Below are 12,438 nucleotides of genomic sequence, written 5' to 3' on the forward strand. Positions count from 1 at the left end.
AGGGCCGTTTGTTATCAAACCTATATTTTCACATGGAGCGGTGGAGATTTTTAAGAATGATCCAGGCCAATCATTTAAGGTAAATGAATAGCGTCTGAAGCACTACTATGGAAATACGGCAAACCGTGAGGTGGTTAGTGCCGTTTTATTGTCTACTTGATCTCGGGATTCTGCGTCAAGCTAGCGACATAAACCAAGTACTTCTTGGGAGGCAACCCAAGCTTGTTGTAAATTAGTAGAAGATAGAAGGAAGAAAAAGCAGAAGAAAAGACAAAAACAAATTAAAAAAATAAAAAAACAGGGTGTTTTTACAGAAGCACGGCGTGCCTCCGCTGCCTGGCAAGGCGGTCGCGCTGAAAGTACAGAAGCACGGTGCGCCCGCGCTGGGAAGCGGGGCGGCCGTGCTGGAAATCCAGAGACAAGGCGCGCCCATGCTGCCTGGAGGGGCGGCCGCGCTGACAACCTGTAGAAGAAAAAAATCATAGAAGTGAAAATCAAAACAAAAACACAATCCCAGCCGATTTTCCCTCCTCCATTACCCCAAATTCCTTCTCCTAATAAAACCCACTATCCCACAGTTATATCACACTTATAATTCCTAACCCCTATATATATATACACTTATACACAATCATCTCCATCACTTTTCAATTTTCAATACTTTAAATCTCTCTTACACACATCTCTTTTCTCAACTTATTCAAATCCAATGGCATCAAAGAGAGCAGAGACTCAAGTTAGCAGCAGAGCCACCGATTCTTCAAGTGTTGGGGGGTATGTATCGAATAAGTCAAAGCGATTTTGGTCACAGAAAAAGGCCTAGGTTTTCTACTTCGGAGGCTGAAGCTGTGTATATGAGGTTGTTGACGAAGCAGATAGCGAAGGAGAGGGGTTTTCTGCCATCGGGTAAGGATGGTAAGCTGCTTGAGATGATTTTGGAGATGGGTTGGGTTTCTTTTTGTGAGGCACCTGCTGTTGTGCCTATGATTGTTGTTCACGAGTTTTATGCAAATACGAAGGCGGATACGAATGGGTTTACGGTGATGAGGGGGTTGACGGTGGATTACAGTGTTGAGGCTATCCGTCGGGTGATTAACCAGCCCGAGAGATAGCCAGTTCAGGAGGATTGGGTGACTAAGACCTGGGAGGATTTTGACTTGGACTTGATTGTTGTTACGCTGTGTGTCCCAAACACTCACTGGAAGTTCAAGAGGGGCTCGAACGAGTATGCCACTTTCCCTGCCTCATGCATGAACAGGTTTTCTCGTGCATGGAATTCTTTTATCCGTGCGAACATCATGCCTTCATCTCATGTGCATGATGTTATTATGGATGGGGAAAAGTTGTTGTGGGGGATATTGCAGAGCGATTATGTAGATCTTGGCTCAATTATTTATCAGGGTATTCTGAGGTTTCTGCGTGGGAGCACTACGGGGTCTATCCCTTATGCATCGATTGTGATGAAGCTTTCTGTGGCGGTGGGAGTTTATTGGCCCGTACACGAGCATCTTCAGTTTCCTAGTTCCCCTATTGACAGTTCGACGATAGCAGTGATGCAGAAGTGATATTGTGGGAAAGCTGATAAGAAGGGGCTTGGCTACACTTATGATCACTTGCCGGGTGACCAGCCAGCCGATCAGACATATGCTGGTGGTTTTTCTCAGACATGCAGAGCGGCATGGGGACATCAGATGGGGGAGGCCGGTCTTTCGCAGCAACAACAGGAAGCAGATGACAGTGCTGGTTTAGGTTCAGCGTAGTATAAGCGGCTTTCGAGGTGGATGGATGCGATGTACGAGTCGCATAGTAGGTTTGCACATAATCTCACCCTTGCGTTGGGAACAACTTTTAGATCCATAGGAGTTGACATTCACTGGCCAGTCTTTGGTGAGGATTCTGTGTACCCGCCTCCTGACACTCCACCCACAAAGGGTGATGACTATCCTAATTCCGAGTAGGTATGCCTTGATTACTTAGTATTACCTTCACCGAGGACAGTGAAAATTTTAAGTTTGGGGGTGGTAGTTAAGGAATTTGTTTGTGTGAGTCCATATAGATGCATATTCATGATAGTTTAGTTCATATAATTTTTTTATTTTGCATGTTAGTATGTTCCATATAGTTGCATTTGCATAATATCATGATCCCTTAGGTTTGCTTTTCCGATTAATTTGTGATATCGATTCGAGTGTAGTGATGTCGTATAGAGGAATGTTTAGTCCTAACGAATTGATTTGCATGCCTGAAACATGAAAAATTTCACAAAGTCTTATAGGTTGATTGCGTGCTAGATCATAATCATGTCTTATTGTTTGTTGAGGTTTAATCACTGGTTTATGTCTAGAATTTAGGATATTCTCTTTGTGGCGAAGTAACATGGATATTTAAAAATTGAAGAAAAACATTGGATTTCATTGCTAGTTGTGGCTAGGTGTCAAATGGCTAGTAGTCGGCTCATATTTATATGAGTAGTCTATGGTTGAGTGAGATGGAGCGAAACACACTCGTTCAGAAATTGTTGAAAAAAGGAGGGAAAAAATGTGTTATGCATAATTGATCGTGAGTGGGATCTTTTATACTCGAGTTATTAAGTTCTAGGGGAATTTGTGCCTAGTGACATAAGAATTTTATAGTCTGGGATCCGCTAACCTAACGCTCGTTACATGGGCATTATTGCATAAGTCTTTTGTGGACCGCGCTCATTGCACGATCAAATAAGCATATTTGTGTTTGTTATGTGTTATAAGTAAAAACATGAATCCTTGTATAACTCCGATTAAATTGAAGTGTTGTCAGTCATTTTGAGTTTATCGTTTATTCTATTTATAACCTTGTGATTGCCTTGATGAGTGGTGAGTTATGATTATTGATCTAGTTGCGAGAGTATATATGTTAGGAAATTTTACACAAACACGTTTCTGGTTTGTGAGTTGATTTGTGGGATTTGATTGAACTTTGCGCGAATAATTATATTTGTTGAGATGTTGCTCATTGATTGGTTTAGCTATACTAAGGGCATCGTTGCATTCATGTATTTTTATTTCTTGTTTTTGAGTCTGTTTATGCTTGAGGACAAGCATCGATTCAAGTTTGGGGGTGTGTTAAGTGGAATTTTTGTCCACTTAGAACGCTTCATAAAGGCTCGAATTGGTGTTTTATACTCAAGTTGTTTGTGTATTTGACGTGTTTTGCATTTCAGGGCATAATCGGACACATGAAAGGTTTTTACATTATTTTTATGCAAAAAGAGTGTTAGGATGGATCGTTGGATGATTGCGTGAAGAAACCCGCAATTGAAGGCAATTAAATAAGAAGAAAATAAGTTTTTCTAGAGATTCAGGGCGGCCGCGCCTAAGTCCAGGGCGGCCACGCCGGTTTAACAGAATGTCAGGGCGGCTGCGCCGCTTCACAGAGCGGCTGCGCCGGGTCGAAATCCTGGAATCCTGATTTGATTAGAAGGCTGATTTTTGGACTCTTGATCAGATGGGCTGCTATATAAAGACTATTTTAAGACGTTTTTCATAACAGAGACTAAGGAGAAGACGGCGAGAAGACCTAGGAGCACAAATTCAACAAAGGATAAGAAAAGCTTGTTTTTACTTGTGATTCTTTGATTGAGTTGTAATCTTGGATGATTGTTTTCTTGTTTGTTGAACCTATTACTCTTGATTAAGTACTTTGATATATTTATTCAGTTTATAAAGACTTAGTTTATTATACCATGCTTTCATCGGAACCCACGGTGATGATGAGTTCAGTTATGAACTAATCGTTATCGTGGGGTTCTAACAGATTTAATTATGGATTTCAATAGTTAATTTATTTCGATATCTTATTGTGTGGTGATTGTATGATATCCTAGTATTGGTTGTGCTTACTCATCTTATGAGCTTCGCGAACTTATAAGATAACGTGTTAATCTCTATTGAAGCGATAGTGAATTTAGAGGTTTAGAACTTACCATGCTAGCATAGTTTCATGTATTATTATGCATTATTTGTAGGTAATTTTAACCATCTTACTTGTCCTATGTAATCATGATAGATAACTTACGCATTAAACCTTTATATTGTCAAATTCTATAGACATATAGGGTCTCAACATAATTGGTGTCAATTCGGTTTATATCTCTTTTGTGGATGTCTGGTAGTAGGGTATTCGTACAACGAAAGTTGGCGATTACTAGTTTCGTGTTATCTGATTAGTTGTCATCACCATTGCATGCTAAGATTAAGAACAATGACTTTGAATGAAGTAGTAATGAAGTTAGAACTCCATGTTTGTGTCATTTAAGTAATTCAACTTCAATTTTCTTAGTTAATGCTATTTTGTATAATTTCTTAGTTTAATCAAAATCCAATTTGTTATTTGTCTTAGCACTGAACGATAGCCATATCATTGTTGCATAAATGCATAGATTGAAGTTAACCTTAACCAGTCTCTGTGGGATTGGACTAGAAAGAATTCTATATTACTTGCGAACGTGTATACTTGCTTGAATTTTAGCGCATGTTTTCTTCCTAACAATTCCCAAAGCCACATTGATATCATCTTCAGAAAACTCCACCTGTTGGCCTTGAATGGAGCAGTTAACCACCATGGACATAGCTTGGTTCTCATGCACCACTGTCCTTATCACAGACGTGTTCTAGAAATCCCTAAGAATATCCAAGTATTGTACTGGATATACAATTAGAGCACCTGCAAAGTAAGTTTCAGAAAGAATTCACAAAGCTCTTGAAACTGTCAGGAGCTTGATTTACATCTGTAAAAGCAAAATAGTTGGTGCCCTCATTTGGGATGAAAGGTGTAGCTGTGTTTGATGCCATTTGAAGAGTTTGAATTTGAGTGGGTAAGAAAAATTAGAGAGAAAGAGCTTGAAATGAGAGATAACGGTTTGGATTTGGAAATATTAGGTCACTTAGAGATCTTGAAGGCGTAAAGAGGTGTATGACGAGATGTCTGGGTATTTATAGTAAAAGGTAAATAATTTATCGAGAACTCAAAATAAATGTTTGGGATTTGCTTATCGAGAAGTCATATTAAGATAATAGATACGTATTGATATGTCATTTTCCTGACTCTTATCGAGAACTAGAAAAAGTCTTATCGAGATATCAAATAAATTCCCAGTTTTTCCTGAATGAACTGAATTTTTCCATTTTTTATTTGAATAAATCAAAATAAAATCAGAAGGATATTATCAATAGTATATTACCAAAATAATTTATTAAATTTAATTATCTCAGTTCTAAGTTGTTGATAAGTCTAAAATTTATACTTTTAGAGAACTATGTGAATTATCACCTATCGAGAAGTCATAATAAAGCTTGTCGAGAAGTCCTTTGAGAAGTCAGAAATATAACTTATCGAGAACTTACTCGAGAAGTCTCAAAAAGACTTGTCGAGAAGTCAATTAGACTTATCGAGAACTCATTTCTCTATATACTTTTATTCTTTTTGATTATGTCTTTTGCTAATTTCACATATTAAAAATGTAAATTAACATTTAGACAGTTTTCTCAGAATGAAAAATTCCAAGCTAAATTTTTGAATTTTGAAAAATAAATTTACGGAGATTCCTGAAATATTTATAAATCATATTCCAGTTAATTTCCAATTAAATCAAATTAATTTTGATTTACTAGAAATTAATCTGCTACAACATATTAGCTGAGTTCTTGCCTTTAGGATGAAGAATTTAACATTCCAATTTCACCAACAAGTCTAGTGAAAGTTGCTTCATCCAAAGGTTTAGTGAAAATGTCAGCTAATTGTTTTTCTGTTAGAACAAAAATGAGCTCAATAATACCATTTACAACATGTTCTCTAACAAAATGGTACCTTACATCAATGTGCTTTGTTCTAGATGATTAACTGGATTAGCTAGAATAGATATAGCACTATTATTGTCACATATAATTGGAATTTTGTGTAACGCTAGGCCATAATCCATTAGTTGAATTCTGATCCAAAGCACTTGAGCACAACAACTTCCAGCAGCTATGTATTCAGCCTCAGCTGTGGAAGTTGGCACAAATTATTGTTTCTTGCTATACCAGGATACAAGTCTTTGTCCAAGTAACTGACAACTTTCACTAGTTCTCTTCCTGTCAACCCTGCATCCATCAAATCTGCATCCGTGTATCCAACAGCTTCAAAACCTGTTCCCTTAGGATAATCCCAAGTTTGGAGTCCCATTTAAGTATCTGAAAATTCTCTTCACATCCACCAAATGTGATTCTTGTGGATTGGCTTGAAATCTTGTAAATAAACATAATGTCTGGTCTACTGGTAGTCAGATACAACAAAGATCCAATCATTCCTCTATAACCTGAAATGTCTACACTTTTTCCTTTCTTATCTTCATCCAACTTTGTAGCTGTAGACATAGGTGTAGATGTAGGTGAACAATCAACCATACCAGACTTCTTCAATAGATCTTTAACATACTTGGTCTGGATGATGAAGATTCCATCACTTCTTTGACTGACTTGAAGTCCAAGGAAGTAACTTAATTTCCCCATTGTACTCATTTCATATTCCTATGTTTGACGTAGATAGTGGGACCAAAAATGATATCATCCACGTAGATCTGAACTAGGATCATATCACCACCATGTTACTTGTAGAAGAGAGTCTTGTCAATTGTTCCCGTAGTGCATCCATGTTTGAGCAAGAATTATGACAGTGTGTCATACCATGTTGTAGGTACTTTCTTTAATCCATATAGAGCTTTCAGTAGTTTGTATACAAAGTTTGGAAATTCTGGATCTTCAAAGTAAAGTGGTTATTGCACATAAATTTCTTCTTCCAACTCACCATTAAGGAATGCACTATTTACATTCATTTGATACGCCTTAAAATTTGAGTGTACAGCAAATGCAAGAAAGATACTTATTACTTAAACTATTGCAACTGGAGCAAAAGTTTTATCATAATCAATCACTTCCTCTTGTCAATAGCCTTTTACAACCAACCTTACTTTGTTTCTAGTAACAATCCCATTTTCATCCATTTTGTTCCTAACACCCACTTGATTCCAATTACACTTCTTTTCTTTGGTGCGGGAACCAACTCCCAAACTTTATTTCTTTCAAACTGATTTAGCTCCTCTTGCATAGCAGATATCCGATCAGGATCAAGTAGAGCTTCCTCAGTTTTCTTAGTCTTAATTTATGAAAGAAAGCATGCATGTAGAAATTCATTAGCAGTTGCACTTCTAGTCCTCACTCCAGCATTTGGATCACCAATAATTGCTTCTCTTGTGTGACTCCTATCCCATTTCCTGGTGTGAGTTTGTTGACTTGAATTTTCTATATTTTCTTCATCATTGGCATGACTTGCAGAACTTTCTCTTCTTTTCCCCCCTGAGTTTGTGCTATCAAATACAGGTTTTTTAGATGAGTTTCCATTCTCATGATCCACTAGTTCAGCTGACTCTCCATCCATTATGTTGCTTGTATAGACTCAAGCTTCATCTTCAGAATCACTATCAATATTGAGATTTTCAAATTTAATGGCCTCAACTTCATTTTCATCAAGGCATTCCAAGCCTGGACACTTGTCATCATCAAAAGTCATATATGTGCTTTCTATAATTTTCTTTTGTTCAAGCGCATAGACTTTGTAGGCAGTTCTCTCTAACGAATATCTCAGAAAAATTGCTTCAAAAACCTTAGAGTCAAATTTTCTCACATATAGTCTTTCAAAACATAACACTTGCTTCCAAACACATGAAGATGTTTCACAATAGGCTTCCTTTTAGATAAGATTGAGTAGGGTGATTTGCCAAGATTCTTGTTAACGAGATATCTGTTTTGAGTATAGCATGCAGTGTTGACAGCTTCGTCCCAAAAACTTGTTGGTAGTTTGGCATCCTGCAGCATTATCCTAGCAGCCTCTACTAGTGTTTTATTCTTTCTCTCAACTACCCCATTTTGCTGAGGTGTTCTTGAAGCTGAGAATTCTTGAACAATGACCTTGTATTTGCAGAATTCAGTTAGAGTTGTATTTCTAAATTATGTGCCTTTGTCACTCCTCAATCTTTTCACACAATTCTGATCTTCAGCCTGCTTCTCAATCTTCTTGATGTGTTCAATTATGATGTGTAGAGTTTCATCCTTAGAATGCATAAATTCTACCCATGTGTATCTTGAGTAGTCATCCACCATCACAAGTGCATATTTCTTCCTTGAAATTAATAGGACATTAACTGGTCCAAATAAGTCCATGTGATTAAGTTGCAAAGGTGCAATTATGGAATTCACTGTTTAACTATTATGGCTTGACTTCTTCATTTTGCCTTTTTGACAAGCCTTATAAACTTCATTTTGAGCAAACTCCAGGTTTGGCATGTCTCTCACTAACTCCTTTTTCACCAGGGTATTGATTGCCTTGTAATTCAGGTGATAGAGCTTTTTGTGCCACAGATTGTTTTGCTCTACAGATGCCTTGGTGTAGAAGCAACAAATTCCTTCCTTATTTAATGAGTGTAAATCTGTAACAAACATGCTTCCTTTTTTTACTCCTTTCAGAGCAACTTCACTAGTCTTTTTGCTGATGATTAAGCATTCCCCTTTGTCAAATATAACATTGAATCCTCTATCTGTGAATTGAATGACACTTAGAAGATTCACTTCTAAACCAGCAACCAGTGCTACATCTTCAATGACAATATTTCCAAAAATTAACTTACCATATCCCATTGTAAAACCATTGTTGGTGTCTCTAAAAGTCACTAATGGGTCAACCATCTCCTCAAACTGTGATAGCAGGGCCTTATCATATATTATATGTCTTGAGCATCCACTTTCTATGATCCATATGACTTTCTTCATTTTACCCTGCACACAATGAGGATTAAGTGTGTTTAACTACCCAAGCAGTGTAGGGTACTTTCTTATTGTTAGCAGAATTTACAGAATTAGTATGAGTTGATTCAGAAAGAATGATATTCATTGATTAATTTGCATGTTCCCTTTTAGCTGCAGACCCAATACTGACTTCTATGAGATCTACTCTCAGCTTGTGGCAACTTGTCATCATTTTCATGTTGCAATAAATGCAATCAAAATTATAACAAAAGGAATAGGGATCTTCAATCTTTGTTCTTTATATTTGCATGCTCCCAATCTTGACTCACTAACAACCTTTTTATAAAGGTGAGTTATATGATTTATAGAGCCGCATTTTTGACATTGTTTCCTAGGAGCATCTACAATAAATGCAAATTTATTGCTCTTGTTTATCCCAATACTCCCAATACTCCCATTTCTGTTTTTCTTCTTCTTTCCTATATTCTCAGTTTTAACCTCCTTGATTGACTTCTTGGGGGTTTGATTCACCATGGGTTTCTTCCCAATTTTTGGGAGTTGTAGTTGTTTCTGTACATTTCTTCTCATTGTCCTCATCAACAAGTTCTTGCTTTAACACCAACTCCTCTTCACTGAAATTGACTTCACATGCCTTGAACAAAGGTGAATCAACCTTTCTCAGAATAGCTGGGACATTTTCATTTATAGTTCCTTTGCACTTGTCACCTTCATTCTTTTTGTTGCTGTTTAAGGCATCATAGTCAAGACCAATGGTTATATTAGAACATGGGTTGTTCTTATCATGGTACTGACCCACTAACTGAGAAACATTCCTAAATGATTTTAGTTTCACCTCATTCTTCTCTATCTTTTCCCTCAACATAGCTTCAATCTGACTAGCACACTTCAGTTTGTTCATTAGATAGTCATTTTCCTGCTTAACAGTCTCAATCTCAACAAGCTGCAGTTCCAAATTTTGCTTCTCAATCTCAAGCTTCTCATTAGCTTTTGACAGCCTACTAACCTCCTTAGTAGCTGCCACCATGCTAGTGTGGATGTGGAACATCTCTATGCTCATCTTTTCAATATTCTCTTTATATTGACTTGTTTTTAAATCAATAGTAGTAAGAGTTGGTACCTCTATTTTTGATGAGAATGACTCTCCTTGCTCCAAGGCCACGAGTGCATAATTTCCAACCCCCTCATCTTCATCATTTTCAGAATCATCCCAACTCTTTCCTTCTACAATGTAAACATTACCATGTTGCTTCTTCAAGAGAGCTTAATACTTTGCCTCCAACTCAAGATACGCTTTATCTTTCTTCACCTTTTTGGGCTTCCTGCATTCAGTAGCAAAATGACCCAATTCATCACAATTGAAGCACCTTATTTTTTATTTGTCAACAGATCCATTCTTGTAGCCACTTTTGCCACCAAGAATGTATTGTCCCTTTCCTTCCCATCTGTTGTCCTTGTTAAATGTTTGTCATTTACTCTTGAAGAACTTTAGCTTTTTCACTCTTATATTGGAGAATTTCCTAGCTAGATAAGCCATGGATTGATCTAACTCATCCAGTTCATCCAATATATAGAACTCATCTTCTTCAAGTTCCATAATGACTTGCTTCATTGGTTCCTTGTTCTTTTGCTTAATGCTCGAGACAGCTGGAGTCTGGATCTCTAATTCATTATTAGATGAATTGTTGTCATTAACAACCAGTGCACTTGTTCCATCAACAATGTGCCCTTGACCAGTTCTTAAGGATTTTATTTGAATCATTTCCAGTTCATATGTTTTCAAAATCCCATATAACACCTCTAGTGTCATCCTACTCAAGTCTCTTCCTTCTCTTATGGCTGATATTTTCAGTTCACGATGGTTAGGAAGGGTGAGCAAAAATTTCAAGTTAACCTCCTCAGCTTCATAGTACTTGTCATGAAGTTGCCAGTCATTAATCAACTTATTAAATCTTTCAAACACATTAGTAACATTCTCCTTTGGTTTTTCCATAAAACCCTCATATTGAGACACTGGTATTCTTCTTTGGTTTGACCTAACTTCCTCTGTACCTTCACACAGTATCTCAATCTTCTCCCAGATCTACTTGGTTGTATCACAGTTGACAATATTGTTGTACATAACATTGTCAAGTGACTTTATCAGAATTAGTTGTAGCCCAGTGTCAAGAAAGACTTTTTCTTTCTCAATGTCTTTGTATTTTGAAGGATCTTTAGGACCATAATGAGCTGGGATGACCACGTCTCCATTTGTAGACTCTTCAATCCCTTCCATAGGAGTGAAAGGTCCATTCTTCAGAATCTGGATGTATAAGGGATTGGCCATCCTTAGAAACATCATCATCTTCTTTTTTCATAATGTGTAGTTAGTCTTATCAAAGACTGGTATCTTTATACTGCTTATCTTTTGTGTATTCATTCTTTCAAGATCTTGATCTGTTTACTTTCAGATTTTGCTCTCATACCACTTATAAGATATTGAATACAACATAGGGGGGTGAATATGTTTTAGATATTTTTAGCATTTTCAACCTTTTATTGATGGTGAACAAAGCAGATTAATTTGTAGAAATATTTTGTTTTACAGAATTAATAAAGTATGCACAACAAACACTAAATATTCAAAGCTCACTTAACTTTGTATTAAAATTAAGTATGTCTTGCTACAAATTTCTGGGTTCTTTGTAAGTAAAGAACTCATCTTCTATCTTGAGAGAGTACAAGAAAATCTAGATCTATTTGTCACACTTAAAAAACAAAGGAACAATGTTTACTTTATAGATTAGTAAACACAGGTCTACACAATATGCAATAAGATGTACTAAACCCTACTTTATGTTATCTCTAAAGCTTTTCATTTCTGGCTTAGTGAATCTTTGCAAATCGTGTAGGTCTATGACCTTCTTTTGTCAGTTAATCTTGTCCCTCGATCTTGCACTCTTCAAGCTGCTTTTATAGACTTTTCAATTTAAGTGATTAGATCATTTATTGATTGATAATTTTGAATATTTAACTTCTCTATATTTTGTACTTAATATTCATATTGAGATCTCCAGTTTGTTGTATAGAGGACTGACATCTCGATAAGTATAATGGCTTATCGAGATCTCTTAGTTCTCTATAAGTGTCTTTGACTTGTCGAGGTCTCCGAGTTCTTTATAAGTGAACTTGGCTTGTCGAGGTCTCCAAAACTCTACATGTAAGAATGACTTGTTGATATATCTGAGATCTCTATATGCATTTTGACTTGTCGATATCTATGAGATCTCTAATGAAAAAATTGACTTGTCGATATCTCCAATCTTCATATCTTTATTTTGACATGTCGATATCTCTGAGTTCTCTATATGTAAAATGACATGTCGATATCTCAGAGATTTCTATATACATTTCAACTTGTAGATATATTTGAGATCTCTAATGAGAGATTGACTTGTCGATATCTCCAATCTTATATCTTCATTTGACTTGTCGATATCTCTGGGTCTTCTCCATAAGCCAATTTGGACTTCTCGATAAGTAATTCTGGAGTTCTCGAATGACTTCTCTATATGATTTGATCTGTGACTTGTAGATATCTTGACTTAGAACATTTTTCCTAAAA

The sequence above is a fragment of the Apium graveolens genome, chromosome 6 (assembly GCF_009905375.1).
Source record: "Apium graveolens cultivar Ventura chromosome 6, ASM990537v1, whole genome shotgun sequence".
NCBI classification, from domain to species: Eukaryota; Viridiplantae; Streptophyta; class Magnoliopsida; order Apiales; family Apiaceae; genus Apium; species Apium graveolens.